The sequence below is a fragment of the Onychomys torridus genome, chromosome 4 (assembly GCF_903995425.1).
Source record: "Onychomys torridus chromosome 4, mOncTor1.1, whole genome shotgun sequence".
Lineage (NCBI taxonomy): Eukaryota > Metazoa > Chordata > Mammalia > Rodentia > Cricetidae > Onychomys > Onychomys torridus.
The window spans coordinates 78,173,641-78,186,663 of NC_050446.1; positions in this window are offsets into that span (position 1 = coordinate 78,173,641).

A 13,023-nucleotide genomic window follows, 5' to 3' on the forward strand; every position below is an offset into this window, starting at 1 on the left:
TCAAATATGTAAGCCTGTGGTTCAAATATGTGAGCCAGCCTGTGGGGGATATTCTCATACAAACCACCACAGCCCGTACCTCTGCTCACGCATCCTACCTTGTTCCTTCATGATAATTCTCTCAACAGTCCCTTTAGTGCTGTTTTCCATTAGGATCCTGATTGATACAAATTGTATAAAGCAAAATCATGAGGTGCGTTTTGATGGAATATAGCCCTGTTTTGCACAATTCTCTGACTAGGGTAGCAATTCCCAAACTTTAAACCTTAGAACTTAAGAGTTTTGTTATTTTTTTTTTTTATTATGGAAGTCACAAAGGGCTTTCTTGGATTAATGTTTGATATTGAATATCTTCTCTATCCATCCATCCATTTAATATGTGTATATGCATATAATTAAAAATGACAACTGAGAAATTTTAAGCATGTATTATTTGTTTCATAGTAAGTCAACAAGCTCATTGTTAATATAAATAACATATTGTTATGAAATACAACTTTCCTTTTATTGTTACAGAGAATAAGGTCCTGCTTTACATTTTTGCAAGGGCCTTCATTATCTGATAGGACAGAAAGCAATCCGAGTTTCATATCAGCCTTTCCACTCCATCCCCTGTAACACCATGCAGTATAACTTCAGAAAACTGCACATGTGCGTGAGAGGGCGAGAATAAGAAGCCGAGGCCAGCTGCCAGTGAGGCAGTCTTGACCTTGCCGAGCCTTTAAAGGAGCCTAGGGAACCAACAGTATTTTCCAAATAATACCTTGAAGATCAAATTCCTGTAATAGGCTAATGGGCACTGGCTTAGACATTATGATTCTTGGATTTTAACTAACTTTGCTGCCTCCTAGCAATTCGATCTTGTGGGAGTTATTTGACTTTAAAAAAATGGTCTCCATGTTACTAAGTGAAAGGTCTGAACAGAAGAAAGGAAGAACTGAGAAATATTGCTCATACTAAGTCTTTTCTAATCTGTAAGAGAAAAGAGAGCTGCCTTTGAGTCACCCTGGAAGTTAGTTTGTGGTGTGTCAAAATGATCCGCCTGAATGTTAACTCCTAAAGGTGGGCATTAGAAAAATTAAAGAAGAAAAATGCAATGTCATTAACTATGACTCATGCTGTTGAGGCGTATTGGATCTCCCAACCTCTACATTGCCAAACATTGTCCAAAGATGGGATGTGGTCTTGATGAGGCATTTTAAGGCTTCCAAAAGTAATTACAACAGTGATTTCCAACTTTTCATTAGCTAGGAATGTAAGGAATACATGGCCAACCTGAAGGATACTGGGCGTAAATGTTTGGAGCTCAAGACAAGGAAAGCAATGGTAGACAAAACAATCTTATTAAATACTGAATGGATTTCACATAGTTTAAGAACCAAGTTTAGTTAAAAAAAAACACTTCCACTCTTGTTTACTGTCTGGTTTGGATGGAGGGCAGGAACAGCTTTTGTAACTCTCCCCACCCTTCTTGGGATGGGCCCAGCCCATTGAGCAGCTATATTCCAGCACATCCAGTTAAACTGGATCTCTGGGGGTGAATTTTGCCAACCTGAGAGCAGTTTGTATCTACTACACAAACTTTCTTTGCCTTTATTGGGGTGAGGGGTTGATCTTGTATCTGGACCTACAAAAAACTGTCCCTGGCACATTGTGATGGTAATGGTGGGAGATATCAAGAATAAAAGGAATGAGGGAGTCAGGATCCCTAGAAAAGTCAACAACACAATAGACATGTGTTCCATTTAGGAAAAGCCTCTGTTTAGTTTATGGAACTTGCACAGGATCCACTTTGGCATATTCCAAAGTGATCGAACCTATTGATGGGAAACTGGAGTGTTGGAGTCTTCACCCCATGCCAACCAACCATCGGTTGAGGCCATCATTGAAGAGTTTACCTCCCTTCCTACTTTTCCTACACTCCCAAATGTGTAGTGGTTGTTAACTTTTAGATTCCCAACTTAAGATTTCTAGGTAGAGATAGCTCTGCATGGGCATAGCTGTTCTACCTTCCACAAACTTTTACTGGGTATCCACCCCAACAGGCACCTGATGTCCAATAGAGCAGTCACGATCCCTGCCCCATGCCCTTGTGCTCTTCCTCCAGTGGCAGCTTGGCAGCTTGACAGGAGTTTCTCAATCCACTCTTCCCAAGCGTAACTTACTTGCCTGGAGGGAGCCATCCAATTCCTGCCTCCATGTTATCCATTTTAAACTAATTGCAGGCTGGGATGTAGCTCTGTGGTAGAACTCATGATTCATTTTTATGAAGTTCCAGGTTCAACACCCAGCACCAAAAATAAAAATAGCTCTAAAGAGACTCTATCTGTGTATATGTCTGGGTTCAAAGTTGGTTAGAGAGCAAGATCTCAAAATCTGCTTGTCACCCTCTCAAACCTTCGCTCTTGGATGACACTCTGGTCACCTACTATTTCCTCCCCCACAAAACCTAATTTCACATTTAGGGTGCTTATATCTGCTGACACACGCAGGAATAATGATGGTTGGCCCTATAAAAGAAATACTTTGTTTGTCTGGAATTGCAGCCAACTGATGGAATAGAGTTGTGACATAAATCTGTTTTTCATGAAACTTTATTTTTAAAACCAAAGTCCACCAGAAAGCTGAGCGCATGGGGAGTATTTCACATATAATTTTGATTGATAGGTAAGTTTAAAAGGTAAATATTAAATAATGGTGTCAGTCAACAGAAGGAAACCGTCATGAAAGTTTACCTTTTATAATTATAAAATATTATTTCTTATTAGCTTATTGAATTAATAAAGGTACTTCATATGACCTTTGGACTAGAGATTTAAAAAACATCCTAGACTGACGAAATTGTGAAATATATTTGGAAGTCCAAAGAGAAGCTGAACTTGGCTGGGTTCTCCTCTTCCCTTCAGGGACCCAGTGGGTTTAATAGCCTTTAACATATTGTACCAAGCAGAGCACATCAATTTATAAGACAATTATATAATACCCACCATACTAGCTGTTTCAAAAAGATTTCTTTTTTATTTGTTTTTATTATTTATTTATTAACTTTTTTTTCAGACAGGGTTCTACTGTATGGCTCTGGCAGTTCTGGAACTCAGTATGTAGACCAGGCTGGCCTCAAACTCCCAGAGATCCACCTGCCTCTGCCTCCCGATTGCTGGGATTAAAGACATGAGCCACCATGCCTGACACAAGATTTCTCTCTCTCTTTTTTTTTTAAAGATATTATTTATTTATTATGTATACAGTGTTCTGCCTGTATGTCTTCCTGAAGGCCAGGAGAGGGCACCAGATCTCATTACAGATGGTTGTGAGCCACCGTGTGGTTGCTGAGAATTGAACTCAGGGCCTCTGGAAGAGCAGTTAGTGCTCTTAACCGCTGAGCCACCTCTCCAGCCCCCAGGATTTTTAAGGGACTCAGGGAAAAGATTCAGTACAAAGTTTGATGATCAGGGGGAATTCACACAACACCACCACCCCAGTGGTGAGGAAAGAGGAGGGAAAATGGAAAAGAAGCTAAGAGGAAAGAAAAGGAAGGCCTATAATACGTATGCCATTGACGTTCACTCCCCATTTCCTCTCAACCCCGTGTGGAGGACCCTGGCACCATTCCCATATCATGGGTGAAAAAACTGAAGTCCAGATTTGTCACTTGAGCAAAATCACCTGCCCAGGATTGTAGAGCCGGCTCTTTCTATCTCCTGATTCATGTATTACGAGCTTTCCACTCCCCAGGCATGACTACTCTATGGATTGTACCAGGTGTGGCCTATGCAGCATTTTGTCTAATTCTCACAACAGGGGGAGAGGGAAGGAAGAAAGGAAACAAGCAAAGAAGAGAAAAGGGAGGGGAAGAGGAGAATGGGACCAGGAGGGGAAGGAGAGGGGAGAAGGGAGGGAAAGAGACAAAGAAAGAAGGAGGTGGGCGCTGATGCGGAGAAGGGAGGTCATTTTGCCCAGGGCTGCATCTAGCACTTCGAAGAGTGCACAGCCCTGCGCTTCCCATCACCCCTATCGTCTCAGAGTAGCTCAGTCAGACTATGAGGCTCTATAAACCATAAGGCTCTATAGACCTGCCCTTAGATGCTTGCACATCCTCCCAAGGACTTTTGAATTGTGTACTTTTATTATTTAAAGGTAATACTTAGAAATCTGTAGAAACATAGTGGATAGCCCGGCAATGCTGTGATGGTTCAGTGCAGGCTTTTCTGGTTCTGGTTCTGTGTATGGCAGCAGTGCTTATTTGGCCTGTGATGTACTGGCAAACCTGTTTGGCTACCATGGGGTTGGCATGCCCTCTTATCGATATGACAGCCGCTCTCCCATATTGGAACCCAGAGAATTCTTTGTTTGGTTGGGTTTGGTTGCTGTTTCTGTTTGTTCATTGTTATTCTTAGTGCCATACTCCCCTGTTGTCATGATCATAACCAAAAGATTATCAGAATATTAAATATATTAAGATATCAGTAACTGTGCAACATCTACTACATAAAAGAGACTCCGATGGCTTTCTTGGCTTGGAATGAGGAATTTTCCTGACTCTTCATTAACAGAACAGATGAAGTTTTAATATGATTTATATGTTAATTTTGGGTGGCTGGGCCAATTACAGATTATGCTAACACTAGAGACCTGTAAGTCACCTTTGGCAATACCACTGAATACTTTTGCTTGATGTGAAAATGTCAGGAAGATCCAGAGAAGTCATTTTGTTATGGCAGCTTAATCATACGAGAATTGGCAACTTAATACCTGTTATGTTCACAGCAAATGAAGCTGACATCCGGTCCAAAGGAAATTGCACCATCATTTAGGTGGAGAAAACTTCTGAATAGCCACATGGTGTAAATTAGTAAGATGAACTAAACTTAGATAATATAATTACCCAATATGTATACAGATTCTCACCAAAAATGCAAAGCTGATTGACAGCCAAGGTCTAAAAAAAATGCAGAAACTTATAAATTCTACTAAAGCTTGTTTGCTTCATTTTATAAAATCACCAAATTTTGTTCATCAATAGACTACATTTTTTTATTATATTTTAGAATATATGGTCTACCACATGGAATGAGATTCATAGTTGATATTCTCTACGTTTGCCCAAGCATCCAGGATACTGGTAGACATATCCTGGTTTGTGTTTGAACACTCACTGTTCGGCCCGTGTGACTAATGTGGCCTTTTTGATGGAACAAAACATTCCCATCATTGTAGAAAGCTCTGTCAGACATCGATGATCCAAGATGATATAAAATAACATTCATTAAAGTATTTTATAAAGTTTAAAGCACTTCTTTTTATGTGTGATTTGTGCACATGTGTGTATTCATGTTCACACAGAGAAGAGCCAAAGTTATTGCTAGGTATCTTCTTCAATTGCTTTATCCAACTCAAAGCTCACTGATCAGCTAAACCAGATAGCCAGCAGGTAGGTGCCTGCTGCCAGCTTGTAGGTGGCTACCATGTTTTCCTACAGGTTCTAAGGATCCAAAATCCAGGCCTCCCATTTGCAAGCAAGCACTTTTATCTACTGAGCTAATCCCCAAACCCTTGAAGCATTCTAAAGAAACTCTGTGTCTGTTGATCTCCATTTTCAAGTTGATTGGATTTAGAGACACGCCTCTGGGTGTGCTTTGAGGTCCTTTCCAGAAGGGTTTACCTGAAGAAGGAAGACACACCCTGAATGTGGGTGGTATCACCACCTGGGCTAGGGTCCTGGACTGAATGCTAACATTTCTCTCTCCCTTCCTGATTGTGGAAACAATGTGAGCAGCCACCTCATCCCCCTTCCTCCATGCTGTCCACGCCAGGATGTACTGTGGACATGTGGACATGTGGACACGTCCTTCTCAAACTCTAAGTCATAGTAAACCCTTCTTGGCTGAGAAGATGACTCAGTCAATAAAATGGTTACATTGCAAGCAGAAAAATCTTAATTCAATCTCCAGAATCCATATTAGGAAGCCAGGCATGGTATACTTTTGTAACCCCAGCCCTGGGAAGGTGGAGACAGAAGGCTCCCTGGGGTTCACTGTCCAGCCAGTTTAGCCCAATTTCTAAGTCTCAGGCCAATGAGAGACCCTGTCACAAAAAACAAACACACACACAAACACACAAACAAACAAAGAACAAGTGAAAAACCAGATGCTGTGGCATATCCCTATAATCCCAGTGCTAGGGCAGTGGAGATAGGAGGATCTCCATATTGCTAGCCAGTCAGTCTAGCCAAGGCTCAAAGAGATACCCTGTTTAAAAAAATAGGTGGACAGAAACTGAGAAAGACACCTGATATTGCCTTCATACGTACATGTACATGCACACACAAGCAAACACACACACACACACACACACACACACACACACACACACACACACACACCAAGGTAGGCAACACTTGAGGAACAATACCCAAGGATGACCTCTATCCTCCACATGCACGTACACACAAACATGCACATACTCTCAAAAATTGCAATCATTTTAAAAACTTGCAAATAAAAAAATATCACACACTGACACTAATCAGGTCCAAAATCTATACATCTTAATGACCTTCTATATCAAGTTACTTCTTGCCAGGTATTCAGTCACAGAAACAGCAAAAATAATATACCCTTACATTTGCAGTTATTAGAAAGGAGCAACTTTCTATAAATAACTTGGGTTCTCACCCACAATAGCAAGCTTTGAAAAAAATCATTAGTATTCTAGTGAAATTAGCATTATTTAATTATTACTTAATCTCTCCCACTCTTAAAAAAAAAAAAAAACAAGTAATAGGCTTGTCAAAATAAACAGGCTATTATATAATCCCTCCTCTCTAGTGGCTTTGAGCCTTTCCTGGTTGCTCAACAGGAATATAGAAAGCTCTAAACATACTTAACTGGAGGATAAAGCTGTGGCTGTGATCAACGCTTTGTCCTCGGGAGTTACATAGGGTTGAATTTGGATTGCCAAATGGATTAGGAGGATTAGAGAAGTTAACGATTAAAGTTACAGTGTTGTGTTCCAGAGCCGATGATTCTAGAGTTCTGGTAACAACTTTCCCTTGTTATCCCAACTCTCTCGTCACACTGACTGCAGAACCCAAGAACAGAAGTCATGGGATAGCAGGGGATAGCTGGACAGGAATAAAACACCCTCAAAGGTTTTTGTCTTAGGGTCTCTCCCATAGAGCCAGGAAACATGACTCAATACCAATGGTACTCACTCCCTAAGAACACAGAGGTTAGCACTTCTCCCATGGAGCCTGCTTGTGCTCATTTAACATATTTTAGACTGAGAGTCATTTGGTTCTCTAGTGTACAAAGCAGTTATTGATGCCAAAGGTGTTTTAAAATAGTATGTGCAGGGCTGAAGAGATGGCTCAGAGGTTAAGACCACTGGCTGTTCTTCCGGAGGTCCTGAGTTCCATTCCTAGAAACCACATGGTGGCTCACAACCATTTGATGCCCTCTTCTGGTATGCAGGCATACATGCAGGCAGAACACTGTACATATAATAAATAAGTCTTTTTTAAAAAAGATTTATTATGTATCCAGTGTTCTGCCTGCACATCAGAAGAGGGCACCAGATCTCATTACAGATGGTTGTGAGCCACCATGTGGTTGCTGAGAATTGAACTCAGGACCTCTGGAAGAACAGACAGTGTTCTTAACTGCTGAGCCATCTCTCCAGCCCAAAAATAAATCTTCAAAAAAAATCTATGTATAGAAATACAATTAGAAATGACTATAGGAGAAAATATAGACACTGGAGATTCAGAAGATAAAAAATATAACTATATAGGTATGAAGTTTTCGCAATAAAATGTGTCTCAAATGATGGATAGTTGTAAGAAAAGAAAAATTGTTTCAAATTATGAAGATGTGATTAATCTAGAGAAGTCTCTGCTTGGGGTTTTACCTACTAAAGAGGAAAATAATTATTCAAAGCCTTACCTGTCTCTCATCTCCCCAGACGATTGAGGAGAGGTAACCAATGTATTTGAAATGAATGTGTACACCTCTAACGATTCTTGCTCTGGCAGACAGTGAGGGGGATAGACCAGGTTCAGCCACTATGGCTCAACAGAGAGACACGGGTCAGTTGTCAGCTAAGTAAAGGAGTGATGAGGGGGAGGCACTTGGAGCTGCGTTTAGGGGGCAGAGAAGGGAGCTTCATAGCAAAAAAAAAAAAGGGCAGTCATAACTTGTTGGGATCCAGAGAGGTAAAGAGAGAAACATTAGCTAACTGGCTCCATCCTGTTGCATGCTGTATAGAACCGCAGCATAGTTTGCATATTTGAGTCCTTACTGAGCAGAGAAAATTAACAGCAGAGGATGGTATAACCCTTGCACTTGGCCAGAGGAGCCCAACTCCAGACTCTTAGCCTTGATCTAAGACAGTTACTGTCACCCTGCAGTATAACTGGAATCACCTAGCCTTGTGGGTGGTGTGGGGTTAAAGGCAGGTTTTGATCCAGCAGGTCAGCCCTGGGGCCTGAGATCCTGCCATTGTTAGCAGCTTCTGAATGTGGATGGGCAGAAAACTAATCCTCCACCTTGTAGAGCATACCCCAAGCACTTTGCCTAAATGGCCCCAGTTCACGTCCAAGATAACATGAGTTCTGACCCTCTGTCCATCTTCCCAGTGATAATTTATATTGTTCATACCATTAGTATGGTGGTTTTCCCAAGGGATGGCTACCTAAGAGCACTTGACAGAACTTAGCTGTGCCCAAATGTCTAGGAATGTTTATGTTAAGGACCAGGACATGGGAAAACAAAGATGGGGGTGTGCTAGAGGTGGAGGTTGCTTCTGGGAAAGGTCCTTCTCTCCAGACTCTCGAATTCCAGTGAAGAAAACCATGTGTTGGCAAGTTTTATGTCAACTTGACACAATCTAAAGTCATCAAAGAGAAGGAAGCCTCAATAGAGAAAATACTTCTATAAATTTGGACTGTAGCAAGCCTGTTGGGCATCTTAATGTAGGAGGTCATAGCCCATTGTGGGTGAGACCACTCCTGGGCTGTGGTTCTGGGTTCTCTAAGAAAGCAGGCTGAGCAGGATTTCTCTATGGCCTCCATCAGCTCCTGCTTCCAGGTTCCTGCCGTGTTATGAGTTCCTGTCCTGACTTCCTTCTATAATAAACAGTAATATGGAAGTGTAAGCCAAGTAAACCCTTTCTTTCTCAAGTTGCTTTTGGTCATGGTGTTCCACCTCAGAACTATTAACCCTAAACTAGGATAAACCAGGAGTTTAAGAATTCTACATTTCAGCCTGGCCTTGTGGATGTTGATAAAGATATATTTGCCAGGGTATGAAAAAAGTACATATTCTCTTTAGTGGTTGGTTATATTCTTAGTAGGTTTGTGAGCCTCCTTTCTCACACTGAACTAACCTTCCCAGGCTCTGTGTATATTAGTGGCAGGTCTGTACACAGTGACACACTAGTCAGCAGATCGAGGGCCCTATGGGAGCTGGAACCAGACAGAACAAAACCTCATGAGGAATATGTGGAAATTCCTGGCAGGGGTGTTCAATGAAAGGCCTGAGTAACATCCAGGTTACACTTCAGTGTTGGGAAAGTTTCAAATATGAAAAGACTATACTCAATAAGATGATGGCCTTGTTCCCAGAAAACTTACAATCAAAATAGAGAACATGGAAACAGAATGAAACAAGACATTCACCACAGTTGGTTTCATATTTTGAATCATGAAAGAGTCTATTAAAGGCTCAAGAAAATATAGTATGTAAAATATTAAGAATAGTTTAATAATATAAAAACTGATCTCACTTCAGTTTCCCAGCCAAGAGAGAAAGGAGAAAGACTAGAGGTGGTTGCCAGATATCTTGCACTGGAAGTTTTAACTTGGAGGGCTCCGTGAAGATGACTCAAGCAGCCAGCCGCATCTCTGTGTGCACAGAAAACCACCTTGCTGAGAGTTTCCTTCAAAAAGAAGTTGGTAAGGAAGTCCTGACCGGTCAGATCTGGAACATACTTGCTTTAAATACCTATTTTCTTTCTTTTGGCTTCTTGTTGTTGCTTCAGTTTCTTTCTCATTAGCTAACCCCAGAGGCTGTTAAAGACCAAGGTTAGTTGGGTTGATTGGGGGTCGCAATGTACATAATGTGTAAAGGATTTTTATAGAAAAATGTGTTTCCCTGGTGAAAACACATCTTAAAGCATCAATAATATTCTAATACATTAATTTTACATTATATTCCTAAATATAATGTTTGAATATAAAATTGGATCAGGGTTCAGCAGCTAAAGGCATTTACTGCCAAGCCTGATAAGCTGAGTTGGATCCCTTGGAGTCACATGATGGAAGCTAAGAACCGACTCCTTCAGATTGTTTGACGACCTCCCTACACTCACTGTGGCACTTGAGCTCAAGCTTGAGTGTACACTAAACAAATACATGTGCTAAAAACTGCAAAGTGGGAGAGCTGAAGCATCAGCTCAGTGGTTAAGAGCACTTGCTGCTCTTGCAGAGGTCCTGGGTTCAGTTCCCAGAACCCACAAGGTGGCTTATAACCATCTGTAACTCCAATTGCAGGCAATCTAACACCCTCTTCTGGCCTCCATGAGCACCAGGTATGCACATGATACATAGACATACACACATAAAATGAAATTAAATTAAAAGTGAAGCACAAAGAGATAACATTTTTCAATCTCCTGGCTTGGAACATATTACCATACCTTTTAGGATACATTCAGTTCAGCTGCAAATAACAAAGTCTAAGTTATGTAGCATGGATCTTAAAGGTACTTACTAATAAAATCAAATATGAGGCCAGTTATTGGGGTGAATGCTGGAAGACCAGAGAAGCAGAACAAGCCACAGCTTCCTCACCTTGCCAGTTCCTCAGCTGATCCTGATTCCTCAGACTGGAAGCCTCTGAGTCCTCATCAAAATTAATGGCTGCAACTTTCCCAATCTTACAACCATCCCAGGCCACTCAGAAAGAGAGCTCTGGAGTGTCAGTATTCCAGGTCAGAACCCTGGCATTCACCCTGACTGAACTACTTTCGGTCATGTGTTAACCTCTGAGCCAATGACTGGTCTCCTAAAAATTAAATATGTTCTTTGGGAATGTCCTGTAAATTGTGTGCGCTCTCCAAAGCATCCTTCTATCTATACATGGAGTAGATGCTCAGATGAAAATCTGCGTTCAGTTAGGACAGAAGAAGAGCAAATGACCCCATGGTAGGAAAACTACCAATGTCCCTATGTAACTCTGAGTCAACCCCTTCCTGTTACAGAATCAGTGATCTTGATGTTAATGGTGTGTAAGAGCCAATGGTGTCACTCATTAAAAATCATCAGTTCTAAAGCCCCACAATGACCAGCTGCCTTTTATAAATAAGTACGACAGGTAGCTCTGCCATACACAATCTGTGGGACACTCAAACACTGGACAAGTTTGGAGCTTCTCAAAATGAGGCCCACGGACCCATCCCAGTCATGAACTGTTTATTACTGCTCTGTGCTGAGGTAAGAGACTTGCTCCAGAACACAAGCCAGCTGTGACTTTGAGCACAATAATGCAGCTAATTATCTTTATGACAGGCATTCTTGGTGAAAGGCACAGGGCATTGGTAAATGGATCGTGGTGGAGTTTTGTCTTATGACAGTTACTGAATAATTGTTTATCACCAGACACTGTCGGGTGGGTCACAAGGAGACATGTAGGAATTGACCTACAGGGTCTGCAGGACATTTCTAAGTGTCTTCAGTGGCCCTGAAAGTCTTTCACTCTGACTATGCCAGGTACCAATCAAATAATGGGCCAACTTGCTTAAGGTGAGGCCCTATGGTTAGGCAGCTAGTTACAATAGTGTTATATTCAGAAATGGCTCAGTGACATTGCAGGCTAAACCACCTACAAATGGATACCAATCCTTGTTTTTGCTAGCTCCCACCAGCAACTTCCATGTAGCAAACCATAGTTTCTTCTATCTGTATGTTCCCCTGGGGTATGTCAAAGGAGCAAAGCACTATTCACAGAAAAGAGTTCCAAATTCTGTTGAAATAAAATTAAAGAAAGGGAATTAGAGTACTGATTTCAGTATTCTTGTATTTTAGAGTTGGATGGCCAAAAAAGAGGCTTGGGTAATGTAAAGATCCCAGACCCTGGCCATAAATAGATTTGGGTTCCAGATCTTTCTGTCACCTGCATCACTTGGGCACTATCTGACAAGTTTTAGAAATAGTTGTGCCTACTTTTTAGAGTTTTTATTAGAACTACAGAGTAGACCTCCCACGGTTCTGGGAAGGCCTAGCCACTAGGCCTTAGCGTTCCACAAGTCAAGTAAAGTCTGTACAATAATATTGGCCTGATGCCAGGCATGGCAGCACACATCAATAATTAAAACATTGGTGAGGCTGAGCCAGGAGGGTTGCTGCAAATTTAGGACCAGCCTGCTGTACACGGTGAGTTCAAGGCCAATTGTGCTTCACTACACAGAGAGACCATGAAGGAAAGAAGGGAGGAAAGGAGGGAGGGAGGATAGGAGGGAGGGAGGGAGGTGAGCAGAGAATGAGAGAAAGAGAGACAGAGTCAAGTTAGTGTAAGGGAGATAACCTTTTATTCTACTGCTGGAAACCAAACTTCAGTTTTTCTCTGCACCTCCCATCCCTTCTGCCACTCTCCACATGGGAACCTTAGGATGAGTTGATGCTACTACCCCCAATTCAGTAGTGGACCCAAGACTAAACCCTGTCCCATTAGAGTATGGTATTTTTCTAACCTGGTAACGGCTTTAAGAATGGAAACGTGGTTGAACACTAGGCATTAGAATGGAAGAAGACATTTTCTGGGAAAGCTAATTTAAAAAAAAAAAATCTAACTTTTTACTGTTAAATTTGAAGCTTGCAGAAGGTGCCCTGTGACTTTGGGAAGTCATCTTGCCCCACATAAGTCAATAGGGGAGCAGAGCACACAGGTTAAAAAGAAGTCACCCTGAGGGCACAATTCAATACCCAAATTCACCTACACTGAGTTACAGCTAACTGAGACAGTACGA